Source organism: Protopterus annectens, chromosome 7.part1 (assembly GCF_019279795.1).
Source record: "Protopterus annectens isolate FY-2018-M chromosome 7.part1, PAN1.0, whole genome shotgun sequence".
NCBI classification, from domain to species: domain Eukaryota; kingdom Metazoa; phylum Chordata; order Ceratodontiformes; family Protopteridae; genus Protopterus; species Protopterus annectens.
Genome location: NC_056740.1, coordinates 297,979,534 through 297,997,184, shown reverse-complemented (window position 1 = coordinate 297,997,184; position 17,651 = coordinate 297,979,534). Strand labels below are relative to the sequence as shown.

The following is a 17,651-nucleotide window of genomic DNA, read 5'->3' as shown; positions in this document are numbered from 1 at the left end:
GTCATCGGGCCCGTCTGCCCCTGTCAGACGTGCCCACAGAGGTCTTACAACCTCAGCTATGTTTCAGGCTGTCATGCAGGCACAGTCACGTATGGAACGGTACACCAGACAGGGTCTGAGGGAGCTGACAGCATGTCGCACAGCCATGACTGACTGTATGCATGACATTGCGCCTGCCATCCGTAATTTCACCGATGTCATAGACAGACGTTATGGGGACATATTAGACCGGTTCCACAACTACATGTCCATGAGCCAGGGTGATGGTGGACAGATGAGGCGTCGACGTGGGGGTATGACAGCAACAGCAGCAGCTGGCAGTCGTCATGGATGACAACAGGGCTGTGGCCACCCCCATAGTGCCAGCAGCAGCCCCAGCAATGCTGGGTCTGTGCTGTCATCAGACCGCCCCAGGAGACCAGGTGCACATGGCTCTGGCCAGGCCCGACAGGGATCTGTGTCCAGTCAATGAACACCTGCTTCTGATGACAGTACCCAGTCTGGGTTGGTACCGGATATGGTCCGTAGCATCCCTGCAAGGCACAGGTACCGTGTCCGTGGCCAGAGACACTGATCTGTATGACCTGGCAGGTACAGTCTGTGGCTGTCCACAAACACCAGTATATGGCAGCCATGAGGTGGAACTGTGTGCATCCATACACACATGCGAATTGACAACACCTAGGGCTACGGCATACATGCACACACTGCATCAACATTGCCCCACCTTGTACTGCTGTCCCTCACCAACACATATACACATACATGTCAATTGGTGGTATTGGTAGCTGACTCAGGCATACCAAGTTCACACCCTGTGCATATGATGAAACTGTGCCACCTCCTGCAATCTGTAACATCAGTGCAGGTACAGGTTAACATGTTGCTGATGCACAGGGTGACTACATAGATGTGTAGTAATAGTATCATGTTGTTAACAGTACAGTGTGCTGATATAATTGTGGGTATATCCCAGCATGCCCGATGCAGTAAGGGTATGATAGGCATGTAGTGTTGTCTACACCCATGGTAAGTACCATAGTGTATCATCTGCACATGCTGGCATACTGATGGTAAGGATGTCAACAGAAGGCTACATACATAGGTAGCACAGGGGATAAGGTAATGAAAGTATTGATACGCAATGATGGACATGTAAACTGCATGTGGCATGTTGCCCACACTGGACTCTGCAATGCGGATGTATGAGGATGTTGATATGTGTGCAGTACTACACGACTGGTACAGGACACACAGGAGCACCCTAGCACTGCAAGCTCACATCTCATACCATGCTAGACAGCCCCAACACACAAAACTAACTGTCACAGGAGAGAGAGTCCCCATACATGTCAGGGATACTGTGGTGGCAGGCCAGGTAGCATACATCCTACTAAGTATGGAACCACTGAGTGAAGGCTCAATGTCTGTTATTTGACATGTGTATTACTGCAGGTATGAGCACCTGGGTTTCCATCCAGTTATTGTACATCCTGATGGTACATGGTCTGTACACTTGTGTGCGCTGAGACTGGACCCTAGCCATCTGACCTGTGTATTTTCATGTACATGTGTATAGTGCCTGCATATTTGCACTGTTACCTAGTGGAAGTGGTACAGCTTGTTTGTTGTACAATGGACTACATGCAGCCCTGCTTACTGTAGCTTTGTTTGCATGCATGTTTGCTTGCAGTTACCCTGGAACACTGATCCCACCGGCAACGCAGAGTTACAGAGCTTCTGTGGACTCCTAGTGATATCTGCATAGCTTACTATATGTATGTCCATGTCTCACTTGACAGAATGTCACTGTTTGTCCTGTTCACATGTACGTTGCCTGTGACACATTGCATATGACTTACCTGGCATTTGTCCACGTGAGCAGTCATATATGCCAGTGCTAACTAATCACAGACACTAGACCCAAATAAAACCAAGACCCGATCCTCCAAAGGCATACGTCCTATCTGGTGGACCCCAGCCATAAACAAACTATACAATAGAAGGAGGAAGCTATTAAATGATAGAGCAAAATCCCAAAAAGGGAAGGCATCACTGATCAGTATTAGCAAACAACTACGGGCACTCATAAAATTGTCTAAGGCCAGCTTCAAGAGGAAATTGCACAGGACACTAAGGATAATCACAAGTCTTTCTTTAGTTATGTTAGGAACCTAGGTGGTAATTCCCAGATATGCTCAGAATTAGTCCCAAATGACAAAAGAAACACCAAACCCACAGACATTGCCAACATCCTAGCTAACAGGTTCAGAGCAAACGTCTCCCCCCCTCCACCCCAAAAGGGCAAATATCTATCCCAGCAGAGTGCTGCCCCCCTGACATCTCAGATGCTCAGGTAAGAGCCGCCCTCTCCAAAGCAAAAAACACAGCATCAACGGGACCAGACAGTGTCCCGGGCTGTGTCCTACATGAACTCCAAGAAGAGCTAAACCCAAACATAAAACTACTGTTTGATCTCAGCCTTACTACAGGATATGTGCCCAAAGAGTGGCGTACAGCAACAGTGGTCCCTCTCCATAAAAGTGGTGCCCCAACGGCTCCTGGAAACTATCGCCCCATAGACCTGACTAGCTTGGTCTGCAAAGCTATGGAAAGGATCATCATGGACCTCATAAATAAAGATATTGGGGACCTACAGACACTGGGTCCTACCCAGTTCAGCTTTGTTAAGGGCAGATCCTGCCTCTTAAACCTGGTTGATTTCTTTGAAACAGTCACCAAGGCCATTGACGAGGGGAAGGTGGTCCACACAGCCTACCTGGACCTCGCAAAAGCCTTCGATACAATACCCCACTCGGGCATTATAGAGAAGCTCACCAGTTTAAATATCAAACCCTATGTCACTAGATGGATTGCAAACTGGCTCAAGGACAGAGCCCACATGGTTAGAATTGCTGGAGCCATGTCAGACTCCAAAACAGTTACAAGTGGTGTCCCACAATGCTCAGTCCTGGGACCTCTCTTGTTCGGTATATATTTCTCGGAGGTACAGGCCAACACGGAAGGACTGTGGCTGACCATGTTCGCAGATGACTGCAAACTGGCCAACATAATCAACTCTCCAGCCGACACAAGCATCCTCCAAAAGGGCCTCATAGAAACAGACAACTGGTGCCAGAGCCATGGCCTCAAGCTAAATGCCAAACAGTGTATAGTCATCCCCTTTGGCAAAAACAAAGTGCCCACAAATTACCACATAGGTGGTAATACATTAAGTACAGAATAAGTAATTAGGGACCTGGGGACCCAAGTTGATAGCAATCTCTCATTTGACAACCACGTGGCCACAGTGGTTAGAAAAACATTTTATATAGCCCACCTCATCATGAAGGGATTCACATCTAGATCAAGGGAGGTCATTGTGCCTCTTTACTCATCCCTCATCAGGCCCATAATTGAGTACAATGCCCCTGTTGGGATGTACCTTACCAGACACCTGCAGCAACTGGAAAGACCCCAAAAGTACCTCACCAAGAGGATCAAAGGGCTCAAACAGATGCAATATGCTGCCCGGTTAAAGAAACTCCAGCTCTACTCAGTGGCATACCGCCTGTTCAGAGGCGATCTGTGCCTGACTTATAAAGCCATGTCCAACCCGGAATTACTGGACATGCTGCACCTCAGAATATCCAAATCCCATCGAGCTACGCACTCGAGAGACTTGAACCTCAGCACTGAAATAAATAGGACATGCTGGAGGGACAGATTCATAACCCAGAGGCTCCCTTCACTCTGGAATACAATCCCATTCCAGGTTAGGCAGAGTCCCTCATTGACTCTCTTCAAGAGGAATCTTGATGAGTGGATGGGAGATTGTAGATTTACCCCGGGTATCACTTCTGTGTCACTGTTAAACAGAGGCACAGTATACTAACCTCGGAAAAGGGCATAGCAAATTAATTTAAAATGGGTGGCAAAAGCCAAACACATTCTGGCTAGGCTTATAAATGCCCTAGGGCAGATAGCCTAGTATGAACCTATGAACCTATGTACCTTGTTACCCATTGGCCCTATGTGCTGTTAATCACCATGGCAATCACAATACTATGGTAGCATGTGCAAAGGTCACTTGTCAGTCACCTCTATGGTACAGTTGTGGTATATGTGGGTCATGTGGCAATGTCACAGCTGCCACATGTACACAGTCAACCCTCTCCCCTACACATGGATGTACAACACATGTATGAGATGCAACCACATAGCCAAACTGGGGACTAAGCACTCAACACAGTACTGGCATAACCTGTCAGGTGGCATGAAATACTACAGTGACTACAATACCAGTCTGATGTAGACCTACACTGACAGCAATCCAAACACGTGAACACACTGGGCCATTCATGGAGCCTCAGAATAGCATCCTGCCTGAGCAGCAGACACCTCTGCAGCTGGCACACAGGCATACGTTAAGCCAGAACACAGCACATGCAACACATAGCACACAAATCCTGTGTGCCAAACAGTCACAGCCTGTACGGCTAGACAACACACCTGCTACAGCAATGTTAGGTACCTTTATTGTCTGGTACAGTGAGGTCCTGCTCACCAGGCTGGACAAGGTGAAGGTCACAGTGATATGCCCGTGGGGCACTATGGTCCACCATATAACACAAGCATACAGGTCAGTCAGAGGCATGGACACATATGACTCAGTCATTGTCCATGCCACTATGGCTGACCTGTGATGTACCTCCCTGGACTACATGATAGGGAACATGGAAGGGCTCTCTGAGCATGTGGCACAGGCTGGTATGACCCATGGGAACTATTGAAGGTCACAGGTACATATGTGTATTTGGCACACACATACATCATCTGTGTCCATTGCCATTACTGGTTTAATCAATGTCATGCATTATTGTGAACAACAACACACACATGGGTATTCTGTGTGACAAAAACACACGTGGCATGTGTGGAATTCAAAGCCATAACTAACTGTGCTATGACAGTAGTAAGAGACGCGGTAGCAGAGCATGCTATTTGCATTACTGGGAGATTTGGCCTCTTCCGCTGTACTTGTAGGGTTCTGACATCATCTCTGTGTAGAGATTGGAATATGCAGCAGCTGGTGTGTTGTACTGGTTGGCAAAAGGGTCAGTTCTCTCACACATGTAATTGCACACACCCTACTTCCATCTCCACCACACACACACTTGCCATTTGCAGGATTCAAAACCCTACCTAACTATGTTATGACACTCAAGACGGATGCATTAGCAGAGTGCGCTATTCGCATTACTGGGACGTTTCCTTTCTCCTGCTGTACTTATAGGGTGCTGACATCATCAGTGTTTAGAAAGGGGAATGTGCATCCTGTTGTGTGTTCTCCTACTTGCCAAAAGGGACATTTCCCTCACACAGAATTGCACACACACTAACCCCCCTCACCCAAACTTGCTGGATTCAAACCCCTACCTAATAATGCCATGACACTCCAGATGGATGCATTAGCAGAGCACACTATTCACATTACTGGGAAGTTTCCCTTCTCCTGCTATACTTATAGGGTGCTGACATCATCAGTGTTTAGAAAGAGGAATGTGCATCCTGTAGTATGTTCTCCTAGTTGCCAAAATGGACATTTCTTTCATACAAAATTGCACACACACTAACCCCCCCTCCATACACACTGAGCATTTGCAGGATTCAAACCCCTACCTAACTATGTTATGACACTCAAGACAGATGCATTAGCAGAGAACGCTATTCGCATTACTTGGAGGTTTTCCTTCCCCTGCTGTACTTATAGGGTGCTGACGTCATCAGTGTTTGGAAAGAGGAATGTGCATCCTGTAGTGTGTTCTCCTAGTTGCCTAAAGGGACATTTTTTTCACACAGAATTGCACACACACACACACACACACTATCCCCCCTCCACACACCGAGCATTTGGAGGATTCAAACCCCTACCTAACTATGTTACGACACTCGAGACGAACGTATTAGCGGACTGCGCTATTCGCATGACTGGGAAGTGTCTCTTCTCCTGCTTTACTTATAGGGTGCTGACATCATCATTGTTTAGAAAGAGGAATGTGCATCCTGTAGTGTGTCCTCCTAGTTGCCAAAAGGGACATTTCTTTCATACAGAACTGCACACACACTAAACCCCCTCCACACACATTGAGCATTTGCAGGATTCAAACCCCTACCTAACTATGTTATGACACTCGAGACAGACGCATTAGCAGAGCGCGCTATTCGCATTACTGGGAAGCTTCCCTTCTCCTGCTGTATGTATAGGGTGCTGACATCATCAGTGTTTAGAAAGGAGAATGTGCATCCTGTAGTGTGTTTTCCCAGTTGCCAAAAGGGACATTTCCCTCACACAGACTTGCACACACACCAACCCCGCTCATCCACACACACACACACACACACCCACACATGCTGAGCATTTGCAGGATTCAAACCCTTACCTAACTATATTATGACACTTGAGAGAGATCCATTAGCAGAGCGCACTATGCGAATTATTGTGCATCTGTTTTGCACCTGCAGTATTTATAGGGTTCTGACATCATTATTTCTACAGAGGTATGTACATCTAGTACTACCTGTCAGGTGGGGGATAGCATATATATGCATTTGCAGCAACCTACTTCAGGGTCAGATATGCACATCGCACTGGCAGGTTATGTTCTATACCTTGCTTCGTGACCACAGGACCTGTAACACACAACACAACCAGTTCGGACCACCCCTCCCACATCCAGGAGACACACTTTGCTTCCCTGGGAAAAGTGCCAAGATATGCAGGTGTTCACATACACCATTTCAGTTGTTAAAGTCAGGAACAGGTATGTTGTGTGTGGGAACTACTCAGGCCTCTACAACATTACCCTACAGCCACTACAATTTGTGAGTCCATGTGCTATGGCAGGACCACTCACCACAGCCACAAGGGGGAATACATATTGCACCTGACCATCTACAACATGGGTACTCACTGTTCCACACCAGAGGTAGACCACCATTGTTGATATCTGGCCATACCCACCTTTCCCTGGACATCCATATCCCATCCCCACCCCCAGGCAAGGTTGTCACTGCAAACAAAGTGTATCTATCAAAAGCAGACTTTACACTTGTGAAGACTGGGGTGGAAGACTTCAAGGGACCCATGCTGGGGGAGTATACAGGCCACTCTGCATAATCCTTGACAATTGCATACTATGAGCATGTGGAAGGTTTGCATTGATCATGCTATCCCAAATATACCCATGACTGCTCCACAACAGGACACATGTTAGGTGTACACCAGCCATATATGAGCTGTCCAACAGACAGAGTGAGCTTATACATTGCAGAGCAGTAGCCCACAGAGGAAGGACATCTCTGAACAGTACTGGCACGACACTTCAATCCTTCATAATCATCACGACAAAGTGTTGACAGTGAAATTGTCCAGACAATGCAGATAAGGCTCCCCTCAGTCTGTTATTGACGCCCACGTACTGTTAGAGGTCCTCAGCAACCCTCTTCCAGCACACACCAAAACATGGATGTGGCTTAGCAAATGCAACCCCTGGGATCTCCACTGTGTCCCTGCTTGACAGAGGCACTGTGTCCCTGCTTGACAGAGGCACAGCACACTAGCCTCACACAGTGCCTTATGTGACCTACTTTACAGTGGCACAGTAGCCTACTGTACTGGGGAGGCAGACGCCAAGCACACTCTGGCTAAGCTGTCATTCCCTAGGGCAAACAGCCTAGTGTTGACCTCTACACCCATATGTTTAATTGTCAAATGCACGATATTTGCTGCTGATAGACTGTTTGCAGGTCTTTATTGCCATAGCATTCCCTGTTTCTATGAACAACTTGTGTATCTGTGGAAGATGTTTGGATATGGGAGGGATCCGCTATATCACGTATGTCTCTGTAGTCATTTAACTGTGTGCACTGGGCAGATTACTGAAATGTGGTTGGTTCCTGGAATAACACGTACAAATACCAGATATGTGTGGCCAAATGCTAAACTGGGATTTGGTCCAAGTGTGTGAGCATGCCCAGTTCAGGCTTCCCATGGCATGTTGTCTGACATATGTCTCATTTATCAAAGTGTGTGGGCATGCCCAGTGTGAGCTTTCCATATGTTGAACTCTGCAGCCCACCACATTTGTGGATGAGTGTGAACTTCAACAATAGCTCACGTTTATGGTTGTGTGTTGTGTGTCACGTTGTGTAGTTACTGTCCATCTGCTTTGTGTCTGAACACAACAGGGATTATACTCTGCCTGCAGGGTTTGCATGGGATACTTTGCATACAGTTGTCAACATCCTTTTATACTGACCTAATACTGTAGTACCGTATAGTGCACTGGTTCAGTACTTTCACTGTGGTGGACAGTATCTTGGCCTTTAGTCCTATCACTGCTTTACATTTTCATAGTGAGCACAACAGCCTGGTTAGGGGCCAGTTGTGCACATCTGACCATGTTGCATTATGTTCAGATATGAACTACTTAAACCAGGCTTGTCCAACATTGGTAGTGTCTTCCACAACATAGGTGTACATTGGCAAACACTAGCAATGTGCCCTAGGCCATTTCTAATGCTAGTCGGAGGGTGTGTTTGTCCTTCGACACACATTGTAGGTGGAGTTTGCCATGACATATGTCATGGTTAGTATACTGTGCCTCCGTCTACCCATGACATAACAGTGATACCCAGGGTAAACCTACCATCTCCCATCCACTCATCAAGATTCCTCTTGAGGAGAGTCAATGAGTGACTCTCTGGCTAACCTGTACTGGGAGTTTACTCATGAGTGGGGGTGGCTTCTGTGTTATGGATCATTCAGTACAGCTTGTCCTATCTATGTCAGTGCTGGGGTTCAGGTCTCTCATGTGCATAGCTCACTACCATTCAGATTGTACAAGGTGCAGCATGTTCATTGATTCCAGCTTGGACATGGCTTTATACATCAGGCACAGCTTGCCTCTGGGTGGGCAGTATGGCAGTGTGTGGAGCTGCAGTTTGTTTAATCAGGCAACACATGGCATCTGTTCAAGCTCTTTGATACTCCTGGTGAGGTACTTTTGGGGACTTTACAGTTGATGGAGGTGTCTGCTGAGGTACATCCCACAGGGGCTATTGTAGTCAATTGTAACACTGATGAAGGATGACTGCAGAGCCACAATGACCTCCCCTTATCTAGATCTGACAACCTTCATGGTAGGTGGGTATATGGTATGTCTCTGTAACCACTACAGCCACATGTTTGTCCAATGCAGGATATCTATCATCTTGTGTCCCCAGGTCTCTCATTACATGTTAAGTACTTAATGGGTTAACACCTATGTGGTAATTGGTGGGCACTTACTGTATATCCACAGGGGTTGACTATACACTTTTCTGCAATTAGCTTGCTGACATGGCTATGGCACCAGTTGTCTGTTTCTATGTGGCCCTTTGTGGGATGCTTGTGTCAGCTGGAGGGTCAGATATGGTGGCCAGTTTGTAGTCCTCTGCAAACATGTTCAGACACAGTCCTTCCATGTTGGCCTGTACCTATGGGACATATATACCAAACAAGGGAGGTCCCAGGACCAAGCCTTGTGGGATGCCAGTTATATCTGGTTTGTAGTCTGACATGGCTGCAGCATGTCTGACAATGTCAGTTCTGTCCTTGGTCTGGTTTGCAACCCTCTACTGACATAGGGGTTTATATTTAAGCTGGTGAGCCTATCTATAATGAACATGTGGGGTATTGTATGGAAGCCTTTGCAAGGTCCAGCTACACTGTGTGGACCACATTGCCCTCATCAATGACCTTAATGACTGTTTCAAATGAGTCAAACATGTTTAACGGGCAGCATCTGCACTTAAGAAAGCCACACTGGGTAGAGTCCGTGTCAGTAGGTCCCCAATATCTTTATGTCTGCGGTACATGCTGATCCTTTCCATAGCTGTGCAGACCAAGCTTGTCAGGATTCTGGGGTGGTAGTTTGCAGTATCCATTCAGGCAACACCTTTGTTGAGAAGGACCACTGTTGTTGTACACTGCTCTTTGGGTAAATATCCTGTGGTAAGGCTGACATTGAGCAGTAGTGTGATTTGGCATTCCATTCTTCTTGGAGTCCATGTTGGACTCAGCCCAGGACACCATCTCATACCATTGCTGCTGTGTGTTTTGCTTTGTAGATGCTGGCTGTTACCTCAGCATCTGCAATGTCAGGGGGCCAGCAGTCTGCTGGGATAGATATTTTGCATTCCGGGGGGGGGGGGGGGTTGCACTGCACCTGTCAGGTTGTATGTTGGCAAAATGTGTGTGTGTTTGGTATGTTGTTTGTAATATTTGAGTGATTCAGAGCATATCCGTGAATTCCCAACAAGGTTCCTACCATCAGTTGAGAAAGCCTTGTGATTATCCTTAGTGTCCTGTACAATTTGTATCTTCATAGGTTCATAGGTTCATACTAGGCTATCCACCCTAGGGCATTTATAAGCCTAGCCAGAGTGTGTGTGGCTTTTGCTACCCCTTGCTATGTGAATATTATGGCCATTTATGATTTACTTTACTGTGCCTCTGTCTGGACGTGACACAGTGAAGACCCCCAGTGTACATCTACGATCATCCATCCACTTGGCAAGATTCCTGTTGAAGAGTGTCAGTGAGGGGCTCTGCCTAACATGGAGTGGGATTCTGTTCCAGGGTGTAGGGAGCCTCTGGGTTATGTATCTGTCCCTCCAGCACATCCTATTTCATTATGTGTTGAGGATGACATCTCTCACTCTCACAGCTCCGATGGCTTTGGGTTTTGTGGGGAGGAGCATGTCCATTACTCCTGTGTTGGACATGGCCTTGTACAACAGGCATGCAATGCCTCTGTGTAGGCAGTATGTGACTGCATTCAGCTGGGGTGTCTACAGCCAGGCAGCATATGACATATATTTGAGACCCTTTATCCTCTTGGTGAGGTACCTTTGAGGTCTTTCTAACTGCTGCAGGTGTCAGGTAAGGTACATCCCAAATGAGGCATTGTACTAGATTATGGGTCTGATAAGAGAACAGTACAGAGGCACAATGACCTCTGTTGATGTAGATGTGAATCCTTTCATGATACGGTGTCCAGTATAGACAGTCTTCCTAGCCAGATTGGCAATGTGAGTGTCACATAACAGGTTACTGCCCACTTGTGTCCCTAGGTCCCTGATTACTCCTTCCATACATAAAGGTTTACCACCTATGTGGTAATTTGTGAGTACCTTGTTTGGTATTTGGTGGGACATTCATACTGTCCAGTGTCTTCAGGACGGCTGGGTGGGGATTCTGTGTGTGAGAGTGTAGTCTGTAGCATGCTACAGACTGTACAGCAGTTTTGCCTATGGTTAGGTGCACATGGGTGGTCTCTGATGCTTTGTGCATTGTCAGTTACCTGGACATATGGGTGTCTGTGCTGAATATGGATACTCCCCCTCCTTTTATGTTTTGGTCTAGGTTTTGGGGCCATAACGCATGATATGAGGTATAACCTGGTAGTGCTGGTGTGCTGTCAGGAGGCTTGCAGCAGGTTTCTGTCACTGCACAGACATCGATGTTCTCCATACTGAGAAGGGCCGCAGGAGCATGCATATTGCAGTTTACATGTCTGGCATTGGTCAGCATTACCCTTATGTTTCTTACCACTTATGTTTTCTAGGGTGGTGGGTTAGTCTTTTCAGCCTTGCCTACGTAAGGCTCTATGGAGGTGGCAAAAGCCTTATCCAATATCCAGATGCCCAGGGGTAACAGGTGTAAGCCATCCCTGGAGCAGCAGCATGGCTTGTCAAGCATGACATCCCAAGCAGACAGACATTAGATCCCCTTGGAATGACAGCAGTAATTGTGCAACTTGTTAAAGCTGATCATTCTGTGTTTGTACTGTGGCGTCATTCTTGGTGAGGGTAGGATGCTGCAAACGGTCAGTGTCATACTGGCCTGGACTACATAATCGGAGAGCTCATCTATGTCATGCCACCTACCATGAAGGTTGTCAGATCTAGATAAGGGGAGGTCATTGTGGCTCTGCGGTCATCCTTCATCAGCGTTACAATTGACTACAATCCTTCTCCTCTGAGCTTATAATCTTAACCTCTCTGTTGCTTAACTTATCCATACTACTGTTACTTACATATCATGCAAATGTGAATTTATCTGTATGTAAATATATGTGCTCTTTTTATTATGCTAATGTGAATTTATCTGTATGTAAATTTATGTGTTGTTTTTAATGTGGAGCTTTTCTCCCCAGGCCTCTGCTGAAAATGGACATGTATCCAGTTGGACTAACCCGGTCAACAAATGTAAAATAAAAATAAAAATAAATAAATAAATGTCTCTTTTCATGTAGTCCAGGGAGGTACATCTCAGGTCATTCATGCCAGCAAGGACAATGACTGCATCATATTTCTACTTGCTTTTTGGTGACCTGCGTACTTGTGTTATGTGGCGTACTGTAGCAGCCTACAGGCAGCTTACTGTACCCTTTCCCTTGTTCAGTCTGGTGAGCGGGACAGCAGTGTGTCTGACTATGGAGTCACCTATTACAACTGTATCAGGCATGTTGTTTCTCCTTCTGGCCTGTGACTGTTTGGCACACCAGCTTTGTGTACTATGTTTTGCATGTGCTATGTTTGGAGGTTGTAGTTGCTTGGGTGTCTGCTTTGGAGGCCTCTGTTGGTGTGGTGTGTTTGTAATTAGGGTCTCCAGGAATGTTTTTCTGTGTTTATGTCTTTGGTTTGCAGTTGTGATAGGTCTATCAGTGGGACTGGGTTTGTGGTGTGTGTGGTTACCTTCTCCTCCTGACTAGTTTTGACAGTACTGAGTTGAGGGAGCTCAGCCTCCGGTTTGGATAAATGGTTGCATCTCTCACATATATTTGTATTTCTTGGAGGGAGTTGAGGGTTGTCTGTGTACTTGGGGCAGGTGTAACATTGCCTCAGGATTCACAGATTCAACTTGTTGTAGCTGGCCTTAGTGGATTGTATGTGTGGACATATTTTATTGCCATATTACTGATCAGTGATTACTTCCCTTTTTATGTTTGCTCTATCATGTAGTAGCTTCCTCATTCTCTTGCATGGTTTGGTAATGGCTGGAGTCCAGCATGCCAGATGCCTGTGTGTATGGCATTGTGTCTTGTTGTTATTTGGGATTGCATAATCCAAGCATTCCTGGCTGTGTTCATGGAATGCCTGTATAACAGGTTCTGAGGTGTGGCCCATATTTTGCACCTGCACAGGGCCTTTAATGGATTCCACATCAGTTTGGAGGAGTGCAACTTTTGCTTTACACATGTTTTTCACTGTGGTTTTCTGGCCAGGGAATGTGGTCAGGATGTGTATATCCAGCGTGATTACTCTATGGTCTGGTCTTACCAGTGAGGGATACACTTCTCATCTTGCCATCCAGTACCCATTTTGCTGATTATCACATCCAGAGTGCTTACCCCTCTTGTGGGAGTGGTACGTTGTTCCTGGGCATTTTGGTTTATGGATTCTAGGAACTTTTCTCCTACAGTGTTGGAGCTAGTATAATGCTCCCAGTCTATGTCTGGGTATTTTCAGTCAACCAATATAATGTGGTTTGGAGGGCTTGATATATTCATGTATTCCAACATAGGCCAGGTGCAGTTCCTGGTATTAGGATAGTAGTCTGTAGCAGGCTATAAACTAGGAAGCAGTTTTAGCCACTGTTACTTGACCATGGCTAGTCCATGCTGCTTCTTGTTGTGGTACCAATATGGGGGTGTGGTTATCCTTGACAATTATTGCTAGTCACCCTCTTTTTGTAGCTTGTTCCATGTTTTGTGGCTGTACAGCACAGTATGAGGTGTAACCTGGTAGTGTTAGGGTGCTGTTGTGAGCCTTGACCCAGTTTTCTGTTACAGGACAGATATCAACATTCTCCATACTGGGTGAGTTTACACTGCATGCATCTTGCTGTTTAGACTTCTCGCATTGGGTAGCATTACATCTAGGTTCTTATCCCTTGTGATACCTATGGAGGTGGGTTTGTGTTTTGAGCCTTACCTATTCTGGGCACGCTGTGGGTAACAACAGCCTTTGCCAGTATCCATAAGGCCTGGACTGATAGGTGCACGCCACCCCTAGCAGGTGGAGCATCATGTCATGCTCAGCATGTCATCCCAGGCTGACACACATTGGATCCCATTTGACTAACTGCAATACATCAGCCAATTATTGCAATTGATCATCCCATCGTCATATTGTGGCATCATGCTTGGTGAGGGTAGGATGTTAGTCAGGGTCCTCAAGTGTGCATATACTACATGGTGTTACATTGCTTAACACATGGCATTCATGCCTCAGGTGGTGCTGCAGGGCTGCCTCTGTCGGATGCACATATTACACTCCTTGTACATGTTTGAGAGCAGGTTATGTCATTTTAGGCATCCCTGTTATTATATGAGTGAGTCAGAGAGGGGTATCATTCCCAGGGTTCCTACTGAACCAGTGTATGTGTTATGCGTTGCCTCTTTGCCAAGGCCAGGGCATACTGGGCACACCTCCTTCTGCCTACTGGGGCAGGCTCAGGTTGTTCCTCCTCCAAGTCACGCTCTGCCTGTGATGGCCTTGTCCATGATGGGGGGCTATTTGGCCCGGCCCTATGCTGGTCCTGCTGCAGCTGTTTTCGCAAGATCATATTATGTAGCATAGCACATACCATGACAATTTGGGTACATGTGGTTGGTGAGTACTGCAAGGCTCCACCAGATGTGTCCAGACACCGGAACCGTGACTTGAGAAGCCCAAACACACACTCTATTCCATTACGTGTTTGTGCGTGTGCCTCATTATGGCATTCCTGTTCAGGTGTGTGTGCGTTTCTGATGGGTGTCATCAGCCACGGCTCCAGTGCATAAACTGCATCCCCCACTAGGTGTCCATGTGGGATGTCCCCATTAGCAAATGTCTGGTACAGCTGCATCAAATGCCAGATATGGGAATCATGGTAGCTCCCAGGGCAGCCAGCACACACATTCATTATTATGCCCTGGGTATCACACACGACCTGGCAGTTGATGGAGGGGAAGCCCTGGTGGTTAATGTAGGCCCTACCCCACTCACCGGCTGGTGCTTTGATGCATATGTGCGTGCAGTCTATTGCACCCACTACCTCAGGGTATTCTGCTATTTGCTGGAAGAGAAGCATATTGCTGGCCAATACCTCACGTCCATTGGGAAAATATACATGATCACCGACATGTGCTGACATGGCATCCAGGAACTGGTGCAGTACCCTGGAGATTGATGCCTGTGATATCCCCATCATATCACCAGTTGGTCTCTGGAAGGTACCTGTTGCTAGTATTCTTATGCCAACACATACCTTGGTTTCCACTGGGATGGGTTCCCCTCTGTTGGTTCTGTGTGTGAGGCGTGGCCTCCACAGCTCGACAATTTGCTGCAGGAGGTCTCTGTCCACTCTATAGCGCTCTACTATCTCCAGCTCATGTAACCCGTGGTAGGTGACCCTGGGCCTGCACACTCTTCTCTGTCTCCTCATTGTGGGTTGTCTGGCACCATCTGCATTGTCACCACCCTCAGCAAGTAGCCTATGTCTCCTTATGACAGCTATAGCAGCCCCTAGCATTTCTGCTCTGAGTTCAGCTTTTTCAGTTTTCACTTCTAATAGCTTACTCCTGTCTTGCAGTGTCTCTTGAGAGAAACATCCTGCACTGCTATTTGCAGAGTTTTAAGTGCTTGGCTGAGCTACTATTCTGCCTGTGTAATTGCCTGCTTCTAATTGTTTTCACCTGCTAGCTCCAGCAGTATTCCCTGCTAGCTTCCTACTAATTCTGTTGCTTCCTTTTTCCTTTCTGTTTCCTCAGGGGGGAGCAACGTGCATACTAGCAGAAACACACTCACAGTGGCTTACATGTGTGCACACATGCTTACACGGTTCAGAATCTGCTTATTTGGGTTAAAACGTGCGCGCACCAGCGCAAACAGTGTTACAAGTCTGCCAACAGGCTCCCACATGCTCAGTCTGGCTTACACGTGCACACACTGCCCTACTCGCGCTTCATGGCGCGCACACGTGCGCATGCATGCCCAGCAAGAAACTTTGGTGTAAGCAACAGTGTACACCTTCCATTTCTTGACTTTCCCATGCTTATGCTGTGGCACTCCTCTTTCCATGATATGTGTCTGACATCTGTCATGTAACACTAACCTCCAATGAACTGCATTTCTTTCTACCATTCCCCGCTGTGATGTCACCTATCTCCTACTCTATTCCTCCCCCTTATGTATCTCTTACACTACTCAGAATGTGCTCATTTGCTATGTGACAGTGGAATTCAGTATCCTAACACTCATTTACATCAGATTACCTACTAATGCTTAGTTACATGTCTTAGACTCAGCTTCCCCCCTTAGCAACCACTAAACGGTGGCCATGTTGTTTTTGGTCTGCTGGTCCCTGCATTGTAAATCCATGTATTGCATAAAACCCACATTTGTGAGTTTATAACCTTCATTTTTATGTTTTATACAGCGCAGCCCATTTGCGCGGGGCTGCGCTGCGTTTAAACATCGGCGATCGCCGAAAAAAAATATATTTATTTTTCATATTTGCATCAGGGTACCTTGCCAATGGCCACATATTTGGCCATTGGCATGCTGCCTGACACATATGCACCCTTTATTTGGAGCTGACATGGCTCCATTGTGGTTTTTGCAGAAACATACTCAGTTGTCAACTGAGTACATTTCTGCAGCTAAAACGGCTCTTACACGGCCTGCTTTGGGCTTCATGGATCTCTAATCTGCCTCATTTGCATGCCTTTGGGCTGCAAGTGAGGTGATTAGCATATCCACACCCACTCAGTGTAAGAGACGTTTTAGATGGTCTCTTACACGGACTTTAGGGCTGTTCCTGGATCGCGAAGGCTGCATGGAGTCTTACACTACTCTTAGACTCTGTGCAAGCCTTCGTGAATCCTGCCCCATGTCTATAAAGTGCATTAGTCATACATTTGCTTCTAGTGTCACATAAATGTTCAGACATTCTTATACCAAATGGCCTAGAAGTTTGTCCAACATAGAATGATGAACAGGAACAGGTGGCCAAATAGACCACACAGTCCGTTCCACAATTAGCAAAATGCTTAATCCTGTAAACCATGGTATTTTTACTAGAAAACCCATTAGATTTTAACATGTACTTACAAAAGGAGCAATGTCCACAGGAAAATAATCCAACTAACTTGTCTCCTATGATAGTTAGTTGTTCCATAGAGTAACATTCACCCCTGAATTTATAATGGTTAAGATAAGACTCCAGTGTGCATCCCCAAAGATATGAGAACTTACATCTACCCATGAGGAGACTGGATAAATCCTGATTTGCCATGAGAATGTTTCATTTTTTATTAACTGCATTTCTAATGGCATGTATGTTTCTACCATAGGTTGTAACAAATCTAATAGTATCCCCTGATGTATGAGTTTTTTCCTGATATTGCAATAACTCCGACCTGTCCTGTCCAGTGGCCCAGTTACTAGCTGAAAAAATGTGTCCTGGTTTGTAGCCCCTAGCTTTAAATCTATGTATCAAATCATTCTTATCATGTTCATAGTCATCCTGGGAGGAGCATATCCTTTTAATACAA

The 17,651-nt window shown here is 46.3% G+C and overlaps 1 protein-coding gene across 2 annotated transcripts in view; it reads right to left on the bottom strand.

The window, feature by feature from the left end:
* The window catches only part of LOC122807739 (phosphatidylinositol 4,5-bisphosphate 3-kinase catalytic subunit gamma isoform-like), a 782,658-nt gene that overhangs the window by 684,212 nt on the left and 80,795 nt on the right, over positions 1 to 17,651 (bottom strand). The window lies entirely within an intron of this gene.